Source organism: Gallus gallus, chromosome 7, assembly GCF_016699485.2.
Source record: "Gallus gallus isolate bGalGal1 chromosome 7, bGalGal1.mat.broiler.GRCg7b, whole genome shotgun sequence".
Classification (NCBI taxonomy): Eukaryota; Metazoa; Chordata; class Aves; order Galliformes; family Phasianidae; genus Gallus; species Gallus gallus.
In genome coordinates, this window is record NC_052538.1 from 21,121,964 (window position 1) to 21,137,672 (window position 15,709).

At 35.6% G+C, this 15,709-nt stretch overlaps 2 protein-coding genes across 7 annotated transcripts in view; one reads left to right on the forward strand and one right to left on the reverse strand.

The window, feature by feature from the left end:
• Positions 1 to 15,709, forward strand: part of RBMS1 (RNA binding motif single stranded interacting protein 1) — a 344,109-nt gene that overhangs the window by 76,380 nt on the left and 252,020 nt on the right. The window lies entirely within an intron of this gene.
• The window catches only part of TANK (TRAF family member associated NFKB activator), a 91,990-nt gene that overhangs the window by 45,774 nt on the left and 30,507 nt on the right, over positions 1 to 15,709 (reverse strand). The window contains exon 1 of one of the 6 annotated variants that reach the window (XM_046943607.1): positions 2,092 to 2,270. The exons of the other annotated variants lie outside the window; for them this stretch is intronic. The gene's annotated coding sequence lies outside the window, so the exon portion shown is untranslated. Of the gene's footprint in view, positions 1 to 2,091; positions 2,271 to 15,709 lie in introns of those variants that run through there. 6 annotated transcript variants of the gene reach the window in all.

Genomic DNA, 15,709 nt, shown 5'->3' on the forward strand with positions numbered 1-15,709 from the left:
ATTCTGTCTGGGCAGCTTGTTCCAGTTCTAAATGAGTTCTCTACACCTGCCAGATGTGCCCTTGCTAATGCAGCCTTCATTGCGACAAATTGCTCACCAGGATGGCAGGTCCTTTTCTGAACAGGTGCTACCTAACCAGCTGGTCTGCTACTGGTCTTCTCCTCTATTCCGAATTGTACCTTTCTTTCTACGTAATATGTCCTTATTTTAGGAAATTATTATTATCCTTGTAAGGGGTTCTCTGCAGGGTCTGTAAATACAAACACTGCATATGTGCTCTCTCTGCTATAAAACTTTCAGTTCTGTCAGTGGGATTGTGAAGGACTGCAAGACCCATTAATTTTATTTTTCCATGGTGAATCCTCCAAAAGTAGCTGATCCAGAGGAGTTCAGCTACCTCTCCGCTCCCTGAAGAGGAAATGGGAGCCTTCAAGTTCTCATGAAAAAATATATAGAAGTTCAGCAAGTATAAAATTTATTTTTAATTTGGAATGTAAAATCTAATTCATTAGATTCTAGAAATAGTCCGTGGCTCTCTTTCTCACAATTTACCTTGTATATATTTTGTATAAGTCACTTCTAAAAACATTTTGGAAATGAATCCTAGAAACTATATAGGAAATATAATCAGCACACTACTAAACCATTCAAAATAGATTTACTTATAGATATTCAAAAAGGCACAATGAAAACCTTATAGGAATAAGAGAGTTCAATGTTGCAGTAGTAGAAAAGGAGCAGAAAGGCTATTGAACTAATTGTAGAATAAGTTATTAAAAGAACTGCTATGGTGACAGATGGAAATAAACACTGCTGCATGAATAATAATCATGTTTTTCCCTACCCAAAGATCAACTCTAGACATTCTGTCTGAATTAATTTTCCTTTAAATTAAGAGAAAAAATAAGCAGAAAACAAAAGAATTAATGAAAACCTTACATATGTTCCCTCTGTAATACATTGTATTATGTTTCCCTCAAAAATGAAAATTGTCCTTATGTACAAAACATTTAGAAGGCTACATGTATGTGACATAAAAACATGAGAGAAATAACATACAACATTTTATCAGTAAGAATCCTAAATTGCAGCAAAACAAACAAACAAACAAACAAAAACCCTTAAACAACCCATTAAAAAACAAACAAGCAAAACAGAACAAAACACAACAACAACAACAAAAAACCTGTCCAAAAATGGGTTATTCACAAGAAATTAATCACAAGAAACAGAAGTATGTTCCATATAGAAATTATGGTCATTGAAAATAGAAACCAACAGTGATACCTTTATGTGTATCGATGCTCCCAGTCTGTATAAAAACATGGCCCTGATTTATTCTTTTCCTCTCTGCAGAAGAGGAACTATGATTTTCAGAGCAGCTAGCATGTGCTATCATAACAGAAAGGGGAGCAGAAGTAGTAGAAATCCTATAAATAAATTCAGGGGGTGAATCTGTACTTTGCACATAGGTATAATTCACATTGCCTCTGAAGAAAGTTCTGCAAAAGTGATGAATACAAGATTAGTTGGGTGGTTCTTCAAATCTCTATGTCAACCCTTTTGTTTTTTAGCTGCCATGGTTTATGTGCTGCTAATTGTAGGCTCTTATGCTGTAACGTCTTCTAGGTTGGAACGTCTTCATGTTGCATTTTGTGAAGCACTAAGCATATTGTTCGGCCTAAATAAATAATGAGCTTTAAAATAGAAACATGTCCCTCAGACTCCAACTATCAGAGACATGTACCGATCTTATTTGCATTACTAGATGGTTCAACTCTGATTTGTTGTATTGTTATGTCTTTAAACCTGTGAGGTTAAACACCTGAAACTATTTTAGTTTCTGAATCAAACAAAGATAGTCCTGTTGTGAAAAGCAGGTATTTCATGTACCCAGAGGTCTGAAACAATTCTGTGTGTTTGCTAAGTAATTAGCGTGCTTTTTCCTAAGTGTAGCATATGGCAGGCAAACTTGTAAACATTACCCTAAGATGCCCTTTTTGTTGCTGAGTTCTGAACTGAACTGTAATTCTATATACATATAACATTTTCATAATAGCCATTACAATGATATTGATATTTTAATATTACCTGGCAAGACCTTGAATTTGCTCTAAAAAGTTGTCACGAGTATTCAGCTGTACCTTGTGTTCAGCTGTGGATGTGCCCTCAGCCAAGTTCAAGTCAGGCAAGGGATTTTTCTGGAAGCACAACCCATGTCAGAGCTTTCCCAGTCAGACTGCCACAGGATGGGGATCTCACACGGCCTCACTTTCAGTTTCAGAATAGGGAGTGAAGATCTCTTCAGAAGTACGGCTGAAGAGGTCATGTATGAGGAATCAAAGTGGGAACTGAAACCAAACTGACCCTCAGGAGAGATTTAGCACTGTGCTGCCTGCCCTCTGCATGGGCACTAAACTGTGAGAATCAGGTATTGAATGGTTATAAGTTGCTTATTCATCTTGTGCAGCTTTTCTGCTCCAATACAAATCTAATGCATGAAGCAGGGTGAAGTCTCATGTTGCTTTTGTGCGCTGCAAGATTCAAATACTGATGTTGTTACTCTGTAAGTCTTACTCAGTGGGCTTTCCTGAAGAAGAAAGCAAACTGTTTTCAACAAGACTCAGCTTGGTAGTCCAGCAGAGTTTTGTGGGTAATATTAATAGACAGATAGAAGTGCCAGAGATGTGATTTACAGAAACCAAAGGCTTAAATAGTCATACCTGCACCACAGGCTACTGATAAATAATCCTTTGCTTTGCTTTGCCTTTTTTCTTCCATATATTGTAAGTCTTCATTACTATCCAGCACGAGAATTAACTTCCCACGTGATCCTGTAAAAATATTTTTTCCTCCTCATGTTCCCCTTCTCCTTCTTTTCCTTTGCCTGATATTTCCTGCTTAAGATCTCAATTTAATTTAAGTAGATAATTCTTCAGTACCAGATAATTCTTCCTGCCTGTTCTGCAATGCTCTTTGTTTACAGCATACACAAATGATGAATAATGCCACCATCTTTCAGTGAGCAGCAGATTTCTATTTTGTATACATACTACAAATCAACATTTATCCAGATCTCATTTTAAAATGAAAGGGGAAACCTATACCTCTATATATCTACTTTACAAAGTAAAGAGGGAAACCTCCTGCACCTGTGATAACTGTAGAGCATAAAATGTTCTGGCTTGGCTCCAGACACTGTGAGCACTCCCTTGACTACAGAGGGGAGATCAGTTTTCTTCTGAAGAATGGATTTCCCCCCACACGGAAAAAAATCCAAAATTACAATCTCCCATCAAAATGTAACTTAAGTAACACATTAACACATATATTTTAGAGATAATTCAGATGATATAATAAGAAATGGTTGAACTGTAATTTAATAAATCAATTCTGGGGTGTTGTTTTGTTTATTTTCTGTGTCTATGAGAGGAAATTTGAGAGGTGAAAAAAGCCAGCTGATCACATCAGGTTGGTGACCACCAAGATCTCTGTTAAAGAAATTAAGATCCCTTGACATCATACACATTCCTGACACCCACCTAATTCCACATTTCTGCAATACGTTAAGCCTGCTGTTGCTATTTTCTACATAATATAAAATTACATGTCCATAAAGACCCCATGACTTGAAAGAACTATTTGTAAGTAAAGTATAACTATAATGCATTTTCCCCACCTCCCACATATTTATTTTTACCACTTTTCTTGTTCTGACTCACAGAAGATGTGAAGGGAAGTGCTGAGGCCCCGTCTATTGAGCAGTGCCTCTGAAAACCACAGCCGTCCTACTCAGCTTGCCTCTGCTCAGAAGTACTGGGCAAGCAGTTTTCTGACATTGTTGTACATGGGAGCGTGTCTTCGACCAGGATCCAAATCCTAATACCCACAACCCTCAGGATCTACCAATTCCATGATTATGCTAATGTGTCATAACTACTAGCTAGCTGCTGTGTATAGATTCTACAATCTGTGGAATTGCACAAGCATGGAACCTGGCACACTGCACATTTGCAACATGAGAAGAATCAATAAGGGAATAGCACTTCCATTCCAGGAGAAAACCTAAGCAAAAGGTTGCATAAGAATCTGTGCCCTGAAGACCCGACTGCAGATCTCCCTTCTTCCAGAGAAATGCTCTAGCCCCTGGTTAGGTTCTTGCTTATGTATTTCTTTACTGGCTCCCAGAAACTTGCAGTAGGCTCAAGCCTTCCCAGAAACCTTCTGGTATGCAATCTATTTCTAGCTGCTTATAACTGTGATTTAGCTAACGAGCACCTTCCTCATTGTGGATTTTCATGACTACTGGAAAAAAATCCCAAACAGCAGTCATTTCTTAGAATTAATCAAGGGAAAAAGTGCATCATCTTCTCCTAAGCTGAGTGGAATCTCTTTGTTTCAGATGCTAAAATGAACCATGAATTAAGGCAAGGATTAATAATTTGACTGACAGTACACTTTTTGACTTAGATATGGTTTTGCCAGCCCTATAAATTCTGGTTTAGTCATGAGCCCTCAAAATATTCTGGCAGGCTTTAAATCTTTGAAAATTACTAAATCTAGAAATGAATTTGTCTAATTTAGAAATCAATTAAATCTGTACTGATTCTGGTATCATGTCTCATTGTGATGTCCAGACTCCCAGCCATGAGAAATGACTGTTTATGTTTGAATTCAGCAATTGCTCTGGACTGAGTGAGCACACTTTCTTCTGACTCCAGCCAGCTTCTTCTTACGATGTTCTTGGCTCATGTGTAACAAATGCTATCCTCATGAAAAATAGAGGAGAAATATTTGGAGGAAAATTTAATGAAAAAGGAAACAACAGTTGGCATAAGTGAGAGAAAAAAAATTGACTAAGAAAGGTAATATGATGAGATTAAAAGAAAAGGAAATAGATATTGGTCAAAGTCTATATGAAGTGTTGAACCTTTGGAGAAGTTCACAGCTTACTGATATGAAGTGGGAATTGATTTCTTTTCATAATTTTTAGTATCATTTGTTACTTAAAATTTCTGACATCATTGAGGCTGAAGTATAGATCTTGCTTCTCTTTGTCAAGAGGATAGGATTGAAAAGCTGTTCCAACATGCAGAATATAAATCCCAGTTAGTAGTGGACACCTAACTTGCATATGTGAAACACACACTTTTAAAGTGAAAGCTTTTAAGTTGTGTTATTTCCTTATGTCTGCCTCTGCCAGGACTTCATGTTCCATGTGCTTCCCTCTTAAAAAAAAAAAAAAAAAGATACAATAATTTACATACAGTGAGCTGCAAAGGAAACTGTAATCAGGCTTGCATATATTACTGCTCTTTAGAATCAAAACCCCTGAAAGCTTGTTCTGTGTTATGGATGTCAGTCTTATCTTCCCCAAGGACTTGTTAGCAATTGGAGAACTGGTGAAATGTTGATACCACGGGAGAATGACATTGGAACAATTACATGAAGGAATTTTAGTTGCAGTGTTTACAACTTTTGGCCAGAGGGAGAGGATGTCACCAGAATACTGGAGGGAGTAAGGAAATTTGTAAGGGAAATCAAAGATCAGGGAGCAGGAACATAAGGATATTTTATCTCAACTTTTGTCTTTGGCACACAAAATAGAAAAACAGAACAAGAAGGTTCATATCAGTTTAATAGCAGATTAATGTTAAAGAATGCAGCTTTCTGTTCTTGTTTTATATATTAACATCCTTCTAAACTCTTTGACAAGAGTCATTCCGTGTCTTGAAATCATGTTTTAGCAGAGAAATAAAGGAATCTAAAATATCCCCAAGCACCTAATCTTTCAAAGCAATATGAGAGATATAGCCATAGTGTTTCAGTATTTTAAAAATTGCTTCAACCTGAGATGGTTCAAGTCCCTGACTTTCAAGTAGAAATAGACAAGAGCCTCTCTCTTAATTTCCTTTGATTCTGAGGTCTGGTTGCTTGGCCATATTCAATGTTAAACCCTCAAAGAAAAGAGACTTTTCTACACAGACTGAAAAAAATATCAGCACAGAGCCCATCTCTTCCTTCGACGGCAAATTGACCTGAATTCTGAAGAGCTGTACTCCATGCCCCTGGAATTCAACAAAAATAACTGCAATTAAAATTTGTTCTGCCATATGCCATCTTACAGTAGAATATTTTATTATTACCTTGTTTAAAAATAGGTTTTTCAATTGATGATCTTTTAGCAAATAAAAACACTTCTTACGGCTGGCATGAGGCACATAAGCAAATGTAAGAAGACCAGTGGCATTCAATTTTAAGACTTAGTAACTCAGATAATTATGCAGAACTAATTAATTCAAAATCTGTTTATCAACAGTAGACTGTAGCTCCAGCATTTCATCCCAGCGGCATTAACAAAGGCTTATCACCTGCTTTTGTGTTGCATTTTATCTCAAAGGCAAATCAATAGGCAAAGGATGTAAAAAATGCCATTCCCATAACTAACACTTTACAGAACTTGCAGGAACTTTTAATAGCTGCTACCAATTAATTTCCCTGGCTTAAATTAAAATATTTTCTAAATGGAAATGAGATGTGCTAAAAAAATCAACACATTCACTACTAATACACGCGCTATGTGAAAAGGAAATTTGAAATACAAAGAAATATTTAAAGAATTTAAGTAATTGCTTAAGCATTAGGCTGTTATTCCTGTCAAAATATTCACTGTGCAGTACTTGTGCAGCACTGTACATGGTTTAAATCTTTCTGGTGAAGAGCTATGTACATGTTATTATTTTTATTACTCTGTCTTTTCTGCTGCACATTCTGCTCTTTTTTTTCCTCATGTTGCTCTTTGAGCTTCAGTTTTTCATTCCCTATTACATGTACCACTATAGAAATATTAACTAACAACAGGAGAGGTACACTAAGTGCCTGTCATGAGTGGTTTTCACATTTTTGTGCAGGTTTATCATATATTCTAACATGTGAGTAGCTTAGTGTCTGCTTGAGTATTCAGTGCGAGGTGTCAAATGTTCATCCAAGACAAGGTAGTTCTGTACCTGAGAGGTTTGTATTTCTTTTCCATCAATATACCTAAAGCATTATTATATGAAACAAATACACAAATCTCTACTTTTATGATCTAAGCTGCAGAATATCAAGGGCAGCTGACTTCAGTGTGTGTGGAGTCTCTTCACAGAACCCTGTTCCCAGTGTCTCTCTAAATACTGAATTCAAACTGAATCAGTAGCCATAGCTACATAATTACAACAATCTCATATGGAATCTGTAGATCAAATCCTATTCCTGATGAAATTTGTTACATAAAATGCTTTTAGCATGACTCACATATCCACATCATCCTACAGATAATCATACGGCATATTCATGTATGTGCACAATTGGCCACGTGCATAACCTTTGACAAGATTAGAGCCACTGTCACAGCTATTGTGTTCATGATTATTTTCTTATCAATCCTTTCATTGCTTTTTACATCAGTTGGTAATTGCTTGTTAATAATTCATGCACTTCTTTGCAATTGACTTCCTTTCTAGAGGGACCAGTGACGTATATTAACAGAATTCTGTGTTGAGATACATTGGTATTAATATTGCCAACTCATATTTAAACAAGGTTTTGGAGTAAAATATGACTGTTTCCTCAGTGTGTTTTACTTTGGTGTGATCTGGGCTGATAACAGAGAAGAAAGTCCAGTTCAAGGAGAAGGAAATACAGATGGTCTGGATTTTACTGCAGGTGTCAGACGCATTCCCTTTTGCCGATAAGCTACGCTTACTTAAAGTATTAGCCACAGATTGAAAATGTGTGGAACAAAGATTAGGAAGAATCGTGGACTGTGCTCAGTGTGGTAAAGTAAACAATTAATTCAGCAACAATGAAATTAGATACTCCCCAAAATACTCTTCGTATTGCCTGCTCACAAGAAGCTATAGGTAGGGCAAAGAGAAGTGACAGTCAAGGGTTAAATTATGAAATTTTGCAATTTATTTCTTATCATTTATGAGATTGTTAAATGTCAGAAAGTGGATTTTTTTTTTACTATCAGTATAAAACTGAACATACTGTGAGACATAAGGTAGCAGGTGTCTTGGCTCTAAACTATCAAGTCTGTGGGCATTCTGTTATAACAGGTGCTCCAAAAATTTGAACAGATTTTAACAAGAGCTGTATGGGCTTTTTAATTAGCCTGGTTACTCAGCATGTGGAGAAAGCACTAGGTATGTGCTTAAAACATCATTGTATCTTGCAAACAAATGTTTCACATGCTTATAGTCATTCTTCTTGGTTATCTTAAAATTCCTTTCTATTTGATTCTAGGATTTGACCCTTCTATTCATTTCTCTTATAACCTATTCTACCTGAAAAGAATCATCATACTAAAAAAAATAGTTGAACGTTGTAGAATCTCATCTTGGGTAGTCAGCATTTAATAACTTGGATTTACCTGATATTTAGCTGTGATTTTCCTTGGCACCATAAAACTACAACAAGGCGTGCACCACAGAAATTCTCTGCTCGGAGTCTTTCTCTGTTTTAAGTACAAAGTGTCTTTTCTTAACATTTGGTTATGTTTTTTTCCACTATCATATGTCATCAGATTTTTGTCTTTTAAAGATGATGCAATAAACTAAATTAAAAATCATTAAAATAATTAAAAATATTTTAATGCTATAGAAATTCATATAAGTTTAGGGCTACCTTATGTGACGTGAAAATAATGCCACATAAACCCATTTTTTTTTATAATGTTGGTTTGAAAAGAATAAGCCAAAGAGATCACCTTACCTGGGGGGCTGGGGGTGGGAGTGGGAACAAAGTGATGGCATGCATAAATTTTTTTGCAAAATATCTCGTGGTGAAATTTCAGATTTAGATTTATTAGTTTATTTTCACATCAAAATGATTTTACTGGTTCATTACTCTGTCATGCTCTGACAGAAATATCCTCTGCTTGTATTCGCCTAGAAATCTTTGCATCTATAATGATTTTGTTGCTATAAAGTTTAATATTGCACATCTTAAATTACAGAAATCAGATTTTTTTAGCTCAGCAGAGATTGTTGAGATATTGTGTGGAGGATTTCACACTTGAAAAAAATCCTGTCAAAATATCTTTAATCTTTTGGTGTAGGATTAAAAATACCAAGACACATTCTGATCCATATAAAATGCATGCTTTAAAAAGTGGGCTCAATTTTAAAAATGTTTATATCTGCTTTTTTTTTTTCATTTTTACATGAATTCATTTCAGAAATGTACAGTTTTTTTCACTGTAAATTCAGCCTCTTTCCTTACTTTGTTTTTTCACAAAGACATGCTCAGCAGTAAGAAACACAAGAATAGTCTATGATCATTTATTGCCTAAAATAATAATTATTACCACACTTACTATATGTATATCTATAAAATTTAGAAATTCTAACCACCTTATTTGCCTAATAGGTACATTGTGACACAGCGAAGTGAGGGTAGTACCATGAATGTTAGCTAGCACGGGTGACAACAGTGGTGAAAACACAGCCGAACAAGAGTTAGTGTGTCAGCCACCCCAGATCCCCATAGATCATGTAACCTGTTTTCTGAGAGATTAAAGGATCCTTGCCACTGCATTTTTGTTAGGTAACACCAACAGTAACAGCAGATTATACTCATGTATATTACGACTGCAGACGAGACTGTGGTTTGAACATTAGTTGCCTTGGCATGAATGCGGGCTCATTCTCTGACCCCACAAATTCACACCACTTACTCCTGTACCACACAGTGTTTCTCAGCTGTACCAATGCAATTGTTTATAAGCCAAATTTGCTCCTATTAGAAAGTAGGTGTGCTAAGCCAATATTGCTGCAGAATATTCTTATATTGTATTGTCAAAATATCATCTCATTTTACTGTGAAAATATAACCTACGTACAAATTAATTCTGCTGGGAGTCAGTAGCAAAGCTGAAGACAATGAAATGGACTCTGAAATGACAGATACAAAAAATATGACTCTGTCAAAGAGACTTTGAAGTGATAATAACTTTGAAAATGTTGTCTTCCTCTTTATTGCCATAATTTTCCCCTCAAGTAAGAATCTTCATTTTAATCTTTGGAGTGATAGAGAATAGTGACCACTTCAGCATAGTTTTCTTGATTCATCATCATGTTTGATTATCCGAATAATCATGAAAATTGAAAACAGAAGTATCTCCTGCCAGAGAATGATTCGCATTAGTGAGGTGCTATGTAGGAAAGTCTGTAATGAGATTCAGGTAGTAATAGTTGAAAAATGGAGTTGCAACAATTTATTTCTAAATGTGATAGGGCTAGTCCATTAATGATCAGAACAAGAAGATGGCATTCTTTTTAGATGTGCAGTTATAAACAAGAAGCCTATTTGTCAAAACTCAGCCATGTCTTAATGCAATCTTTTTTCTTGCAAATGTGGAAGCTCACACTGGTTTGATTGGACGTTGCATTAGGGTAGAGGCTAGTACAAGTGGCAGGGTAATTATTTTTCTATGTTTCTAATTGCTGTCTTATGTTAAGATTGGTGTTGTACAGTACTGATAGTTGTACTAGATATAAATACACAGATTAAAGTAAATACGGGGAATTGGTCTTGCAGAATGCTTTGAGGGCAGCCCTAAGGATTTCATGTAAGGCAAATTTTGCAAAAGGCTTCAGCTTTTTTAAGTTCGTCTATGGAATAGCTGTGGACAGATACAATTTTGTAATACAAAGTAGGCAGTTCTGTGCCCCATCTAGGTAACTAGAAATTCAACTATTCTATTTGTTAGTATAAATTCTGTGTATGGAAATTCCATTAATCAATATGGAAAGTATTACAGCTGTAAAACAGGTAGGGAGTTAGGACCAAGTCCTGAAAATAGATTTCTTAGTGTCATTAATGGTCACATCAGTTTATGTAAGCAGAGGAGTTAATATGTAGTTAAACTGCAGCATTCGTATGAATATTTGCAGGATTAGAATCTTTGAAGAAGCTCTTGATAATATCACTAGCAATTGTCTAGTTAGATTAAAAAAAATACCATTTTTAATGCAAAGTTAATACTTCCATAGACCACTTGAAGATACATTAAATGATATGCTCAGTAATCATCACAGTTTATTTCCAGCTGAGTTTCTTCATCCCAGTAGCTGCTCTGTTGTAGACACACATAACATAGACTCGCTAAAATGTGCCCAAATTGGGAAAATTTCAGTGCGGCAAAAACTTGCAAGTAAAAAGTTTCAATTATGAATAGTAGAATAAGAAGTAATTACTGTTCATTATTAATTTATTTTTAACATTTAGTTTGGCAGCTCTGATTATCTTTTATTGTACACTGAGGTCAATTAAGATTCAGCAGATCTTGGAGTCAGTTGACAATGATGTTTATAATTAGATAGAGGAAAGAGGAAAGGTTGGTGTTTTTTTCTCTTCCTCATTAGGGCTGGCTGACTGAGCCAATTTTATTGCTATCTTAAAGGCAGTTAAAAAAGGTCATGTGACTGTTTCCTAAATGAATTGTTCTGCAAAATGCTGCTGTCTTTTTAACGATACCCCATCATTAATATGGATAAACAACTCCTATTAACATTTTAAAGTATAGAATTCATTGCTTTGACAGGCAAAGATAAATGTAAGTTATTTTGCATTTCACCCTCTAACCTATGAACTTCAAGGATTCAAATTCTATATAACTGTGTTTAGCTTTTCAGGAGCTTAACTGAAAGGGTCACAAAGTCAAGACCAAATTTAGACCTGAATTTTTGTCTTTAACAGCTACTAAACAGTAGTTTCTATGAAGCAATGCAGTTGATATGAGCTTTCCAGTGCCAGACCTTTCAAATCTTCACCTGAGACTTTGCTCTTGAGGTTTGTTTAATAACCATGCATGAGATTTTTGTTTAATAAAAAATCACAATAGCACAAAAATAAATGCATTGAAAATGAATACATATTGTTCTGAGGTGAAGCAGAAAGGACTGATAAGTATTTTAACAGCCTTCAAAGTCATTGAACAAACTGGCTGTGCACATTGCAGGGATATAATAGAAACAATCCTAGTTTATATTATGTTAGTTTATTAACAGCTTTGCAACTTCAGGCACAGCTCTTTTGTTTACACTGCAGTATTTGATTTGTTATCAGAATTGCACTGACTCCCTTCTTATTCAATGATAGGTTAAACAGATATACATTTTTAGAATATTTGGGGCTATGTCTTAATCATGTTTTTGCTTTTGTAACTCCAGTTGATACTGAACTAATGCTTACATTACACATAGTACATATTATACTGTGCTCTAATAATATTCATAGAAAATAAAGCAACCCTCTAGTAAATGCAGTTTGTGGTAAATATAAACTGAGTTCATGAGAGAAGAAGAAGAAGAACAACAACGACAACAAAGAAAAGAAAGAAGGAGAAACTATAAAACCAACATGAGAAGGAAAGTCCCAGCAGTTCTAATTAAAGATTTTTCAATGATAGAACTGCAGCATTCGCCCACATGTCATTCTTGCATGACATGTAACAGAAGATCACCAGTTCTGTCTTCTTTGCACAGAATTATTTTTCTTATCATTGTTTATCCATAGTGGCAAAAGTGAGAATTTTGGCAAAACCACATTAATAAATTGTACAGAAAAGGAGTAATTGCAAAAACTGCTGAAGTGATTGTTAAAGCAACTTCCAAGAAACTCTGCCAGCCCTGTGCTATCCTGGTGCATTAGTGGATACCTTGGTTTCCTTCATTGAGTAGGAGACAGTGGAGCAGCCTAAAGAAGACGGCTAGCTCACGGCTTGTGTAGAGAAAAGTGAAATGCATGTTTCCTTTGTCTCATTCAAAGAGGACTGACGTGAGAACAAAAAGCCAAGAATATTCATGACAGTGGCAGATGGTGCCAACCTTGCACAGCAATTTCCTATGATTATTGGGTACTTATTATACTTTCAAAAATGAGAGACAAAGCCAGAGAGCTGTGGTTCTAGAAGATAATGAAGTCACACTGATGCAGGTCTTATCCTGAATATCATATATGGATTTATTTGGAGTCTCTACAGAATGCTCCTCCATTTTTCCTTCCACCTTGTATATTCTCTAGAACCCCTCCTGGCAAATAAGAACCATCTCATTACATTCACACCAATACTAGGAAGAGTTTAAAATTAAGTGGAATGCATCTACCTGTGCCATTAGGACACTTAATTATTACAAGCTTTAAGAACTGCAAAAAATAATGAATGATAAGAATGAAAGTTTAGCGCGTGGCCCCTTACGATTACACTCTTTGACATAAGAAAAAGCCAGTGGAAGAAGAAACACCTTTTCCACTAGGAGAATGTGGGGACCAAACGAGGTGAGAAAATGAAAAGGTCTTTTACCCATAAATGTGAGTATCCCTAGAGGTGACTGGCAAGTCAGGCTTCACTTAAAGAGTACATTCCTTTTGCTAGCAGTAGAATAAAATTCAAGCAAATGTGAAGAGGATACTGAGCTCAGAGTCTTCACCAATAGGGAATAAATTCTTCCTGTCTTTTCCAGAGCATAGGGGATGTTATAAAAAAATTAAGTTAGTCTAATAATGAGATGCAAAGAGAATTTTTTTTTGCTATGTATAGCTACTTGGATTTGTAATACATATGTTTGATGCAGAGCTTTAAAGCTAACCACATTATGAGCCTGTGTCCTGTTGCTGATGTGACTGTGTTACAAAGGAAACTATTAGCAAGAGAAACGTAAGGTCACTGAATCTACAAATCTTTAATATCTGTTTCAAATAATTATTTCATTATTGGAAAGATCTGTGAGTTGTTTGTGTTTTATTCTTAACCAGTAACCATTTTTGACCACAAATAATCAGGAGACTATGGAAAAGACTTGTTCTGAAAAATAGCTCTGTTGTCATAATCTCTGATTCGATAATTCCAATTTCTCCCTTAGTGTAAGAAATACAGCAATAAGCCTTTAAAATACAATAGATAGTCACGTGTCACCGCTTTTCCACAAAGTTTCTTCGAACCATCTCCTGAATAGATTCTCAACGTACAAATACTTCCTAGTCAAAAAACACAATCAGGGTTTTTGTTTATCATTCTTTCCCTCCTTTCTCAATTGTTATCACACTTAGTAATGAGAAGCGTCACCTTCTTAAAGCAGGAGCATATAGAGGGTGTTCAGCTTGCCATTGCTGTCGTAGTACCGCAGCATTGGTGTGTGTTGCAATAGCATCAACAATACATGCAGTGGTTAATGGTACTTGTTCATTATGTACCATTCATTATGATGTATTTTTGTCCTCATTGGCTATTATCACTGTAGTTTCTTCTATGTGATACTGTCAAAAATGAATTCATTTATTTTGAAAATCTTTTTCCTTCGCTAAGGCAAGAGATACACACATGAAAAGATACAGTATGGCAGAATTATCAAAAGACCCTGACAACAAATCTGCCAGTCTTCTCATCCCAAGCGTATATAACATGCACTTGACTGAGATGGAAAAGGCAAGATATGTGACAGCCCAGACATGGAGAAACATAAGTATCTGTTTTAAAAGTAAGCACATGCATAAGACTTAACACTATCAGGGACCTCATACATTTTTCTGCAATTTCTCAAAAACAGTCATTTTATGCCTGCCTTTTTTTGTTTGTTTGTTTGTTTGCTACTATAAATTTCTTGATTCTGTCTTTTGGTATGTGATTATACAAAGGCCAGAAAACTGAGAGGAAGAATGGTATTAAAGCATACTTATTTTATAGTATAGAGTTGAGTCTGAAGTGTAACACAATTAAGAAGTAGCTGTCCTTCAGCTATTAAATGTAAAAGTAATGCAATATTCAAAGACTATTTGAAATTGAAAATATTGAGGAGAAATAGCAATATTCTAGGGAACACACTGGAATACAAAGAATCTCTTGTGAGTTCTGTTGATGTGAAAAGAATGTTTGCGGACTTTGGATCATTTGTGTTGCAGAAGGGATGACAGACAGCATAGAGGTCCACGGTCCACAAATAATGGGGTGGTGAAGAAATATATATACTCACTGAAGAATAACAACTTTATATTAGATAGTACATGATGAGGTCCATGTTGGGTCTGCTCTTACATTTTTTGTGACACCCAAATACTTACTGACTTGCATGAGTAGAAAATTGCAATCTTTAACCCTGCATTTTTCTATGACCTTTTCTTCACGTTAATTGGTTCATTATCAGTATCACTGATTTGTGTGGTCTATCTCTGTGAATCACAGAATCACACTGCTCATAAGTCTTAAGTACCGTACTGGATGCTGGATAAGCTGTCCCCAATCCATAACACTATAAAAGTCCATAACACTATTAAAATCCAAAAATATTGTAGCTAAAAATTAATCAACCTCAACTGAAGAGCCATTATTTCTTTCCATACAATATTCTGGATCTAGGCAAAAGATAAAAGTCACAGAAGCTTTTATGTATTAAAAGCAAAGCCAGTTGGCTGCATTGATTAGGGTGACCAAATGGCAGCAAAAACAAAATCTTCATTTGCTTTGAAGACCTCATGCTGAATGAGAAGCTGTTGACGAGATACAGATAGTCTTTGCAAGCATTTTCATTTTCTTCTTTTTGGCCTCTCAAGAGAAAAGAAAATTCAAGTAGTAAAGCCTGTCTGCATCTGAGATCAGAAAAGCTCAGAAATGAAGTTGAAAAAATGGAACTCTGAAGGCAGTTATGAAGCTGTGGAAACACCTGAC